The sequence below is a fragment of the Triticum aestivum genome, chromosome 1A (genome assembly GCF_018294505.1).
Source record: "Triticum aestivum cultivar Chinese Spring chromosome 1A, IWGSC CS RefSeq v2.1, whole genome shotgun sequence".
Taxonomy (NCBI): domain Eukaryota; kingdom Viridiplantae; phylum Streptophyta; class Magnoliopsida; order Poales; family Poaceae; genus Triticum; species Triticum aestivum.
Genome location: NC_057794.1, coordinates 562,175,774 through 562,189,559, shown reverse-complemented (window position 1 = coordinate 562,189,559; position 13,786 = coordinate 562,175,774).

Here is a 13,786-nt window from a genome sequence, read left to right as displayed (position 1 = left end):
ATTTTTTATGCCCGTTTAAAAATGCGGTCAAAACAGCGGGAATGACCGATCCTAGCTAGTGGTTGAGTCTTGGAATTTTTTTCATGTTTCTCTGATTAAATAGATACTTATGTTCCTAGAAATGATTTTGGAAAAAATAAGGAGCAAACGACGAGGTAGCTGCAGTTCAAATTTGACCCGCTTCCTGTTGAATCGGCAGGAATTTGTCTTTTTCACGAGAGGTGGATCAAAACTTTTGGCACCCAACCATTTGGGAAACTGTGCATTAAGTATGTCCTAGTATTTTATAAATTTGATTTGGTCCAATTTTGCAATAAATATATGGTAGGTCCTTCACAAAAAAAAACTCATTTCGCGCACTCGGAAAATGGAAAATGAATTTTCCGTGCGAAGAAAATGAAAACTCCCTTTGTCAACATTGTTTGGAATTCCAAGATGCACCCTTGTGCACAATATGAGATCATTTGAACAAACTATGCCATGAATGTGCCCATAAGATTGATCATTTGGCTTGAAAGCCATGAATCTTCACGCATGATAGCTCATTTCTGAGAACACTTTTTTAAAATAATTGACGTATTACAAGTTTATAATTTTTGCTGGTGACATGGCCACATATGATGAAACAATGCCAAGGTTTTCCAATTTTTTGATTTTTTTGAATTTTTTATACCCGTTTCGAAATGCGGTCAAAACGGCGGGAATGACTGTTCCTAGCTAGTGGTTGAGTCTTGGAATTTTTTTCGTGTTTCTCTGATTAAATAGATACTTATGTACCTAGAAATGATTTTTGGAAAAAATAAAGAGCAAACTATGAGGTAGCTGCAGTTCAAATTTGACCCGCTTCCTATTGAATCAGCGGGAATTTGTCTTTTTCACGAGAGGTGGATCGAAACTTTTGGCACCCAACCATTTTGTCCATTGTGCAGTAAATATGTCCTAGTATTTTATAAAATTAATTTGGTCTAGTTTTGCAACAAATATATGGTAGGTCCTTCACGAAAAAACCTCATTTCGGGCACTCAGAAAATGGAAAATAAATTTTCCGTGCAAAGAAAATGAAAACTCCCTTTGTCAACATTGTTTGGAATTCCAAGATGCACCCTTGTGCACAATATGAGATCATTTGAACAAACTATGCCATGAATGTGGCGATAAGATTGATCATTTCGCTTGAAAGCCATGAATCTTCACGCATGATAGCTCATTTCTGAGAACACTTTTTTAAAATAATTGCCGTATTACAAGTTTATCATTTTTGCTGGTAACTTGGCCACATATGATGAAACAATGCGAATGTTTTCCAATTTTTTGATTTTTTTGAATTTTTTATACCCGTTTCAAAATGCGGTCAAAACAGCGGGAATGACCGTTCCTAGCTAGTGGTTGAGTCTTGGAATTTTTTCCGTGTTTCTCTGATTAAATAGATACTTATGTACCTAGAAATTATTTTTGGAAAAAATAAAGAGCAAACTACGAGGTAGCTGCAGTTCAAATTTGACCCGCATCCTATTGAATCGGCGGGAATTTGTCTTTTTCACGAGAGGTGGATCAAAACTTTTGGCACCCAACCATTTTGTCAATTGTGCATTAAATATGTCCTAGTCACTACAAGAAACATGTTAATACGTGACTGATTTCGGGTGACAGTTTCAAAAACCGTCATGCATAGACTAGTACGGCCCGCAAGCCCACCTAAGCCCGCCTAAAAAGCCCTAAACCAGTGCCCGTATAAAAGCTAACGCAGAGACACTCCCTTCCCCACTCTTTCTCCTCCTCCGCCGCCGCCCCCATTGGCTTGGCCCTCTCTAGTTCCCGACTTCCTGCCCTGCCCGCGCCGTGTCACCGTATCCTCCTTCTCCGATGCACCACCGCAGTCCTTCTCCTGCCCCTCCACTGGAACCAACCGGAGAACGCCTGGAAGTGGGGGAAATCCCCGCCTGTCTCTCTACTGGATCTGGATCGGCTCCCGTGACTCTTCCTCCCTCTGTTGGTAAGGACGCACTAGCTCTGCTACTACATTTTGAAGTGAAGAATCAAGCAGAATCCAATTCAATCCAGGTGGATCTCTATCTTTGTGGCCTTTTGTGCAGATCCAGCATGAAGGTCAAACCTGGCGTCGGTTTGTCTTAGCAGAGCGGCCGTGTGGTGGACGGTCTACGGCATGGCTCATTGGAGGTAGCAGCGACAGCGGCATCGCAGTTTCCTTCCCCGTCCATGAGGTCTGATCTCCCGCCCGCCCCCTTCACTAGTGACTTGTTCTTGTTTTTTTTTCATTTTACTTTGGACTAATCTCATAGCTTCTTGGTCAGTTCGTCTTAAATCTTCCGTGACCACGAGATAATTTTCACGAATTAGTATCTTAATTGATTTTGGTCTGTGGCTACCTAATTCTAGAGATGGAATAGAATAGAATATGTTGAGGGGATCGATCTGAAACTGAGTAGGCACATATTTCAGTGTAGGTTAGCCGGTGGTTTTGGAGCAAAATTGTACGCCTCGAAAGAAATATCTACACACGGGAGAGAAAAAGAAAATGGTATTTCGAAACATCTGAACGACATTTCAATGCAACGGGAGCACCATATCTGTAGAGTGCTAAAGCTGCACTTGTTGTTTTCATTTCCTGCTATTCGATTTGCTATTAATCTTACTTTCTCAATGTACAGATGTGCTTCACAAATTTTAAAATATCTTGATGATTAACAATTTAACTTAAGGAGATATTTCCATAAGCAAGTTTAGTTTCTTCCTGTGCTGGGTTCTATTAGCTTATTCTGAATCTGAACATGACATGACGAACCACTGAGACATGATCACATCAATTTGTTTTGTGTGTGTGTATAACAAGTTCCTCTGATTGATTGGCATACATCTCAGGCACACATACTGGAACACGGCGGTCCAGCCAACCTCTGGCCTCCGCTTCTTCCTCCCCGACGGTGCTGTGGAACCAATGCTGGGTTCCGCTACCCCTGACCATGGCCTAACACGCACGAACTGAAGATAAGTTATTCTATTTCTTCCTGAAAGTGAGATCGTTTGCTTCTCTAATCCAGTTCTAGTAATTTGTACAAGGCCTTAGCTTGTTGTCAGGGAGGAACTTTCATCTCATTACTAAAACTTGGGTAAACTGTGGGCATACAAAATACATCTTTGTTTTTGTTGCCTTACAAACATGGCTGTGAACAAACCGAATGTTGGCAAACAATCGTATATCCATTTTCACTTATTATGATATTTCTGAAAGTGAAAGGGACTAAGGATAGCACATAGAGCAGAGAGCACATGGGTTATGTTGGAAAAATTGGTCGAAGTTACAATGCATTAGCTGGCATAAATATAGCACAACTAGCATGCCTAGATGCACACAACGTTGATGGTAAGATATGCTTGACAACTACCTAACAGGATCAGATTATTCATTTTGTAAATGTAAAAAAATTATTATTGTCTTCACAATGTCCACCACTGAATATCTCTATGTATTTCTAGACCTTGATTTGATATTAAAAAGACAATCCAATTTATCTTCACGCTTATGTCCTGGAAGGTTTCGGGATCTGTATCTATATTCGTGATTGCTACTGCATGTGTTCTGACTCGGCTTGTACCTTCATTAAAATGAAGTAATACTTAAGCTATGTATGAGTCTGATTCGTGCAAGCCTTGTTCCTACTGCTGCCACCTTGTATAAATATATACTGGTTCGTGCAATACTTGCTCCTACTTCAAATTTTTAGTCTGAACGTACCTATATATACTTGCATCAGACTAAATTTGTAGTCTGATTCATGAGGTAGGAGCAAGGGTTGTTCCTACTACTGCCACCATGTATAAATATATACTTGTTAATTTCATTTAACTATTTTTTTCTGTCACAAATAATAGTACTATGCTGGTCATGTGGGTAGCGTATAGAATCGTCTTGCACAGAAGTAACACGGATAATATAATCAATGGGTTTATGATAGAAAATCATTTCTGTATATCCTGAATGAATATAAACGATGCATGATTATTTCAAGTTGCACTTTCCTATCTATTATCTCATTGTTTATCAAGTATTTTCATGTTTCATAGTCCACTACATTACAATGGGTTTATATGGCCTCAACTACTGCTGCTATAGTAGGAGTTCTGTGATGTGTGTTTCGTCACTTTGTCATTTGACACACTTTTCTTTGGGTTAATTTTAAGCAACCTCATGTTTAATCTTGTTTTATAGTAGATACAATGTTATTCTCATTTGTAGGCACTACAAGATTTAAGAATTCTGGACATGTAATTCATTTTTATATTTTTTGCAATTTTCTTATTTCTACTATCTATCCATATGTGCAAATATCTAATATTCTTGTTAATATGCTAGGTAAGATTGGATACTGTGCTACTTGGTGCTGCCCATCACGGCATGATCGTTGCCATCAAGAACGTCGATGGCAAGAGCTTGAATAACAGCCTCGATAGTTTATATGTTCTGTTGATGTAAAATGGATTGTACTGGTTCATAACTCTGTTGTGTGATATATTTTGTCAATCTATGCTGTATGTCATCACTTTGTAGATGATTTTTTAAATTGCTGTGTTGTAGATACATATAGATGGCTATGTTAAACATTGTAATGTTTCACACCTTGCAAATATTTTTTGTTGGGAAAATTTGGCATTAGGACTTATGTAACGCCCTTTAAATTGGCCCTTAAAAACATAGTTAAATTCTGGCCAAAAGAAACGGGATAATGGGCTAAGCCAAATTTAAACCGCCCTTTAAATTGTGTCTAAATCCATGACGAATTTCGTGACGGAAAATAATATACACGTAGGCAGCCACGTAATTCAAATTACTCAATTGAAAATCCTACGTGGTGTTAGTCCATGACAGATTGTTCCGTCACAAAGGTTTGGGCGTGGGCGGGCCAGGGGCAGATCCATGACAGCTAAGAACCGTCATGGTAGGTATGATATCAAATTATGACGCGATATACATGACGGATTTCAAATCCGTCAAGGATGGACACCCATGACAATTTTTCACTAATTTGTGACGGACTAGATCCATCATGTATTAACAGATTTCTTGTAGTGAGTATTTTATAAAATTGATTTGGTCCAGTTTTGTAAAAAATATATGGTAGATCCTTCACAAAAAAACTCATTTCGGCACTCAGAAAATGGAAAATGAATTTTCCGTGCAAAGAAAATGAAAATTCCCTTTTTCAACATTGTTTGGAATTCCAAGATGCACCCTTGTGCACAATATGAGATCATTTGAACAAACTATGCCATGAATGTGGCCATAAGGTTGATCATTTGGCTTGAAAGCCATGAATCTTCACGCATGATAGCTCATTTCTGAGAACACTTTTTAAAAATAATTGACGTATTACAAGTTTATAATTTTTGCTGGTGACATGGCCACATATGATGAAACAATGCGAAGGTTTTCCAATTTTTTGAATTTTTTTGAATTTTTTATGCCCGTTTCAAAATGCGGTCAAAACAGTGGGAATGACCGTTCCTAGCTAGTGGTTGAGTCTTGGAATTTTTTTCGTGTTTCTCTGATTAGATAGATACTTATGTACCTAGAAATGATTTTTGGAAAAAAATAAGGAACAAACGACGAGGTATCTGCAGTTCAAATTTGACCCGCTTCCTCTTGAATCGGCGGGAATTTGTCTTTTTCACGAGAGGTGGATCAAAACTTTTGGCACCCAACCATTTGGTCAATTGTGCATTAAATATGTCCTAGTATTTTATAAAATTGATTTGGTCCAATTTTGCAATAAATATTTGGTAGGTCCTTCACAAAAAAAACTCATTTCGGGCACTCGGAAAATGGAAAATGAATTTTCCGTGCAAAGAAAATGAAACTCCCTTTGTCAACATTGTTTGGAATTCCAAGATGCACCCTTGTGCACAATATGAGATCATTTGAACAAACTATGCCATGAATGTGGCCATAAGATTGATCATTTGGCTTGAAAGCCATGAATCTTCATGCATGATAGCTTATTTCGAAGAACACTTTTTTAAAATAATCGTCGTATTACAAGTTTATAATTTTTGCTGGTAACTTGGCCACATATGATGAAACAAGGAGAAGGTTTTCCAATTTTTTGTATTTTTTTTTGAATTTTTTATGCCCGTTTCAAAATGCGGTCAAAACGGCGGGAATGACCGTTCCTAGCTAGTGGTTGAGTCTTGGAATTTTTTTCGTGTTTCTCTGATTAAATAGATACTTATGTACCTAGAAATGATTTTTGGAAAAAATAAAGAGCAAACTACGAGGTATCTGCAATTCAAATTTGACCCGCTTCCTATTGAATCGGCGGGAATTTGTCTTTTTCACGAGAGGTGGGTCAAAACTTTTGGCACCCAACCATTTGGTAAATTGTGTATTAAATATGTCCTAGTATTTTATAAAATTGATTTGGTCCAATTTTGCAATAAATTTAAGGTAGGTCCTTCACAAAAAAAAACTCATTTCGGGCACTCGGAAAATGGAAAATAAATTTTCCGTTCAAATAAAATGAAAACTCCCTTTGTCAACATTGTTTGGAATTCCAAGATGCACCCTTGTGCACAATATGAGATCATTTGAACAAACTATGCCATGAATGTGGCCATAAGATTGATCATTTGGCTTGAATGCCATGAATCTTCACGCAAGATAGCTCATTTCTGAGAACACTTTTTTTAAAATAATTGTCGTATTACAAGTTTATAATTTTTGCTGGTAACTTGGCCACATATGATGAAACAACATGAAGGTTTTCCAATTTTTTGATTTTTTTGAATTTATATGCCCGTTTCAAAATGCGGTCAAAACGGCGGGAATGACCGTTCCTAGCTAGTGGTTGAGTCATGGAATTTTTTTCGTGTTTCTCTCATTAAATAGATACTTATGTACCTAGAAATGATTTTTGGAAAAAATAAAGAGAAAACTACGAGGCAGCTGCAGTTCAAATTTCACCCGCTTCCTGCTGAATTGGCGGGAATTTGTCTTTTTCACGAGAGGTGGATCAAAACTTTTGTCACCCAACCATTTGGTCAATTGTGCATTAAATGTGTCCTAGTATTTTAGAAAATTGATTTGTCCAATTTTGCGACAATTATTTGGTAGGTTAGTCACACAAAAAACTCATTTTGGGCACTCGGAAAATGGAAATTTGATTTTCCGTTATTCGAGGAATAACACTACTAATTATTTGGAAACTTAACAAACATTGTCATAAAAAGAGAATGAAACTTACTACCGGGCGTAGTGGTGATGCGTTGGAGCTCACGCTGCAATGGAGTTTCGCCGGACGCCGTGGTGTTGCGTTGGTAGTGCCTATTGTTAATCAATTACGACAATTTTAGATGGTCATAAGCCTGCACTTCGTTCTGATTGGTCTATGGGCATGTCACACGGATCAAGCATAAGGTACCGTCGGATACTACCAGATCCAACGGCCCACACTCCTCACCCTCTCCCCCACCCACACCCACCCGGAAGCAGCTCCCCTCACGTACACCACATATCATTGAGGGCACTGACATGTGGGCCTAATTCCTCGTGGGCCCACCTGTCAGTGGTCGAATGCCACCCTCTCCCCCGCACACCACACACCCACTACACACCACTCCTCCCACCTCTCCCCCGCACACCACTCCTCCCCCCAAACCCTAACCCCTCCCGTCGGACCCCTCTCCCCTCTCCCGCAGCCACCGCCAGCTACAGCAGCCGATCCCACCGCGACCTCCCCTCCCACCTCAAGCCGCTCCTCCTCGCCTTCGTCGACGACCACCTGCTCCCGCCGCTCGCACCCGCACGCCACCTCCCGCTCCTCATCGCCTCGCACCTCGCCTTCCCCGCCGACCACCCGCTCCATGACCACCTCTTCGGCACCGCCACCTCCGCCCTCGCCTCCGTGTTCTCGGCGCCGCTCTCCGACCACCGACAAGATCGAGCCGTACCTCTCCCTCTCTCCCATGTCGCCAGATCGAGTCGACGAGGTCAGTCTGCAACATGATCCGCTAGGGCCACAGCGGGCCTTCCGGATCCGCACCGTCGTCGAGCTGGATCCGCGCCTCGTCGCGCGGCCTCGTTTGCCTCCCTAGTTCGCCCTCGTGTCTCAACTCTCTGCGCTCAACTTCGACTCTCTCCACGACTCCAGGCCCGACGGGGCCCCGGTGCTCTTCGCCGCGTTCTACGAGCTACCGCCGCCCGCGGGTGGCGTGGCCCTATTCGTCCAGATCAACATGGCCACGTGCGACCGCGCGACGTCTGCGGCGCTGCTGAAGGAGCGCCTGGCGCATCTGAGGTTTACGGAGGCCTGGGGGGTGGCCAATCGGCTTGACCTCGTCAGGCCCATCATCGAGCAGCCCGAGTACAACCTCTTCTCCCGCCACAAGGTACTGCCGCTGCTGCCTTGGTTATTACTTCAGTTAATCCTACATTATGCAGCTGCTATTGCTAATCTTGATTTGATCCTTAATTAGTCTATGGTTGAGCGGTACTGTTGTACTACTGGAGTATCATCAATGATGCGTTGGGTGTGTTGCTAATCTCGATTTGATGTCTAATTAGTGAATCAGTGGTACTTTACTAATATACTGTATTAGCAATGATATCTTGGATGTGTGGATCGATGTTACTTGCTGGACCTTTGACACACCAGTGCCAGTCCTGTTTGTTGTTTTGAAGTGCCGAAATGTGCCTTGCTTGAAATTTCTAGGTAATAATTTGATTTATTGTAGGAGTACAACTGTTGCTGCTGTAGATCATGTCTCATGTTGGACTAGATTCGAATGGATATTTGTCTTTACTGTAGGAGTTTAATGTACTTGAGGGAGTTTCAATTGGATTCTGTAGACACCAAGTACCAGTCCTTCCTGATGTTTTAAAGGCCCAAAATGTGCCTTCCATTAAATTCGTAGGGGATAATTTGATTTAATGCAGTACTACAACTGGTTCTGCTGTACCTTAACAAATCAACTTAATTATGTTTTGATGGTACTGATCTTGAATTAATCGGTGGGTAGCACTGAACTGGCAACGATGAATTGGATTGGTTGGGTAGTGATTTTGGCATGCAATTACAGAGTTCTTGGTTGGCTCACCATTACTGATGATGCTGGATGAATGCAGGGAGCTCCTCGACCTGATGTAGTCGGGGAAGCTGGAGCCGAAAGTTGCATTCCTCAACGCATCGCTGGTACTACACCGCACTCTACTGTTTATACTAAATCACACTAATTGCTGCACTTGAGGATACCCTTAAGTTAAGTTGATGCAATTTCAGGTGCCGGGCGTGTTCCCAGTTCTCGCGGCGGCGCACAAGGCGCTGCTCTTCAAGTCGAGGGAGTCGCTGACCATGAGGACCCTGCACTCGAAGCTCGTCTACAACTACTCTGGCTTGAAGCATGTGGGTGTTTAGTCATGGTTTTGAACCTGTCTGTCAGTTTCTTGCTGATAACCCTGCTTGAATTGACTTTGAATCTCGCCAAACCTGTTAGTTTTTTGCTAATTGCATGAGTTTGAGTACCACAGGTCTGTGAATATATACTGCAAACACCAGAGTTTCTTGCCCACCCTTCCTTTTCTCTATCATTCTTCTTTGATGCTCCATTCATTCCTGCCTCTGCAAGCAACCTCCCTTTCTCATTATTCCCTGTATTTTTTTGGTTCGCTATAGTTCAGTAGGATTTTTGAGCCGCTGGTGGTGTGATCTAGAGTTTAATGATCTCCTGAATTTTTGGCAGAAAAAGCCTGCACATGGTATTGTTTTTTCTGCTTTCACTTTGGATAAATGTCCTTCCAGCTCTTCTTTCCTTGGCTGATGCTATCATTTATTCTCTACTGAGTTTGTGTTGCATGCTCTGCAGCTTTGTGATTGGCACCTGTGGGGCAATTGTTTTTGGAGATTTGTGCAGTTTTGCTGTTTCCAGTTCATCATTTACTATGTGCCGCTTTTTTCATCAACTCAACTCATATGTTCAGTTCAAAGCTACTTTAATAATCAAGAAACTAATTCATCACTAGGAGGATTAGCCGCTGCATGCTAAGGATACTTAACAATCTAAGGGTATTTGTTTTGCAGGTAACTGGCCGGTGTTAGACTGTGATTGGTTCTTGTTGATGTCATCCTTCTCTGCCTGTGAGATCACATAACATCCTCTGCTGTTTAGTTTGTTGCCGTAATGGCAACGACATCACCGACAGATGCCAAGCGCAAGTACTCATGGTGGTGGGACAATCATATCTGCCCAAAGAACTCCAAATGGCTTCAGGAGAATCTCAAAGATAAAATATGTTAACTTGTTGAGCTGTCTGCGTGTCATTTCCTTGGATGATCGGTTCCTTTGGATTCTAAAAACTGAGCATGCCTCAGATGCTGATCTGGCATTAGATTTCTAACCCTGATTCTGAAGTGAATAAGCAAACACACACAATAACTGAATTCGAAATTTCACTGGAAGTTCCTCTGAAATCAATTTTAGCAGAAATGTAGATATTCGGAGGTGGTTCAAAGAATGCTTGCTGAAGACTGAAGCTCATTGGATTAGCCAAATGAGCTTTATTGGTGATTTAAGCCCGTCAAATTCAAAACTAGAAATTCAAAAAAGATATGAGATGGCAATTTGTTATTTAATTATGATTTATGAAGCTTACAATTAAAATAATAAATTTATAGTCTGAATTTTGAAACCTGAAAATCTACATGCTGTGAATATATACTGCAAACACCAGAGTTGATCATTAAAACATATGTCGCTCCTATTTTTTGTGTGAAAATGTACTAGTTATCTGCAATACAAGCTAGACATGAACCAACTCTTGCTTCTAAAGGAACATAGTATAAATTTAGACCTCATGTGTGATGCTATAGATTTATAAATTTTGCTTTGTCTTATTCCCGAGCTGGCACTATAAATTTGACTTATCGTTATGTATAAGCAGATCATCTGGCGGCAGTACTATTAATTATTATTTATAAGAAGTCATACTGATCATGAAAAATATGCCACAGTAAACTTTGAAACAATGCTGATAACAGTTTCACACAGTTGTGCCCCTTTATATTGCTTGCACTCACTCAATAGGCACCATTTGTGCATTTCTGTTCCATATCTATTACCCTAATGCTGAAAAAGTAATTAAGTCTTGAACTAATTGAATCATTGATGTGCTGTAAATCTATGCTCGATTCTATATGAGAAGGTAGACACTATCTTTGCTGCTTGTGTCTTGAATAAATAAATAAAATTCTGTAATGATGATCTGAAATGTCACACAGGTGACCATTTGTGTTGTCGCCGCCGTCGTGCCGGTTGGAGGTGCTGCTACTGCATCTGGCGGAGCTGCAGCTGCCGCCCCAAAGGGCAACCTTCATCAAACACAACCCCATAACAGGGCCTCAAGGTTATGTGCCCCATCGCCCCTCTTTCTAAATTACTGAAACGAAAATGGCTAGGCCTGATGTGCCTCTTGTATCTGTTGCTGGATTTGTTATGATTTGATTCACCAAGAGTGATTCTTCTACAGTCTTGTAGTATGGTTAAATGGAACAATGAGGGATGTTTCTAATTTGGTTATTTCTAGAATAATTCATCGACTCGATATATGCTGGGATGTTTTGCCTGTCCTTACTGAAGAAGATGAGAATCGAATTTAATTGGATGGTCCCTTTCGTCGTGCTTAATAATGTTCTGCTTGAGTTTACTGCCTTATTATGTTCTGCTTGAGTTGACACTATTTATGTCCAAACCTGGGTTTATACTCTTTGCTTGTCGTCATCACTCATCGGTTGGGCTGTTTACTTAATGTATTTGTTGTCCGATTGCTCCATCACATTTCCTGATCTACTTCTACATATATATGTTGGTTGTAATCTGCTTGAACGATCCAAGTACTTGATTTTCCATTCTGTTCTTGTAGGTGAATGGAGCTTGTGTTGTTGATAGAACACCGTTGATGACTTCTTCCTATGTTGAAGAGCATGTTCTGTGGTATCCAAGAGTAGCTAGCTTTAACTTGGAAGAGCGTTTTATTTTTCAATCGCAATATTTGTGATTGTGTGGAATATTGTATGGTTATGTACGTGAAGTTTTAAGTTCCTGGGCATGCAATATTTGTAGGTTAAACTGGTTATTGTGATGTGAACGAGTGTATTGAGTTTCACATGTTCTGTTATGTACAGAATATATTGTAATAAACCTATTTTGGATGTTATTTGAAGATCTTCATATTCTTTTCTTCTTTTTGTTTGATATATACTGCTTAAAAAGCAATGTGGATCCACTGCCAGGAAAAATCTGACAATTGGGACCCATCTAAAAACTGGACCACAAAAAACCCTCAAAAATAAAAATGAAATGCACCGCAAAAGGCCATGCCTAGAAAATAAAAAGGCCAAATTGTTGGGCCAGGCCCATGTAGCTAGAGAAAATTAATAGAGAAAATATACAATAAAAAAGCCGAATTGTTCGGCTAAGCCCATGTAGAAAACCGAATTGGACCGGGCTGAATCTTGTCCCACATCAGCTTGCCACGCTGGATGCCTACGTGGCCTGGGGAGGTTGCTAGTGACCAAAACAAACCAGTAGGCATATTTTGGTCGTAAACGTCTACGACCTTCTCACAGAGAAGGTCGTTAATTTCAGTTTACGACCGCCAGCTTTTGACCTTCTGTTTTTGGTCACAAAAATGTCGCAAATGAAAAACAATGACCTTTCAGTGACCAATAGTCAAGGTCACAAGTTGACATATTTCTTGTAGTGGATAAACTTGATCATAAACCCACAATTCATCGGATCTCGACAAACACACCGCAAAGGAAGATTACATCGAATAGATATCCAAGAGAATCGAGGAGAACTTTGTATTGAGATCCAAAGAGAGAGAAGAAGTCATCTAGCTACTAGCTATGGACCCGAAGGTCTGAGGTAAACTACTCACACATCATTGGAGGGGCCATGGAGTTGATGCAGAGGCCCTCCATGATCAATGCCCCCTCCAGCGGAGCTCCGGAAAAGGCCCCAAGATGGGATCTCTTGGGTACAGAAGGTTGTGGCAGTGGAAATATGGTTTCGTGGTGCTGCTGGATGTTTCTGGGGTATGTAAATATATATAGGAGGAAGAAGTAGGTCGGTGGAGCAACGAGGGGCCCACGAGGGTGGAGGGCGCGCCTAGGGGGGTAGGCACGCCCCCTGCCTCGTGGCCTCCTCAATTGTTTCTTGACGTCCACTCCAAGCCCCCTGGGTCATGTTTGTTCCAAAAATCACACTCCCGATGGTTTCATTCCGTTTCGACTCCGTTTGATATTCCTTTTCTGCGAAGCACTGAAATAGGCAAAAAACAACAATTTGGGTTGGGCCTCCGGTTAATAGGTTAGTCCCAAAAATAATATAAAAGTATAAAATAAAGCCCATTAACATGCAAAACAGAGAATATAATAGCATGGAACAATCAAAAATTATAGATACGTTGGAGACATATCACTGTGCAGCGTACAACTCGCACGATTCCCGATGAGCCCGCGTATTCGAGGACAGCTTGCATGCCTCTCGATCAGCCTGCGCACCGGACGGTGCTTGCATGCCTCCTGTTCAGTCAAGGTCAAGCAGCTATCCGCACGACACCTCCTACAGCCATTAAAACCAAGACACATTGTGTCATGTGAATGGTTTACAGAACGCACACGGTTTGAATAATACAAACGTTTCAGATATTAAAGTGGCAGTTATTTTTTCAAAATGCCTTTGTTGGCTGTCATTATTCGAGTGTGTATTTTCTCAA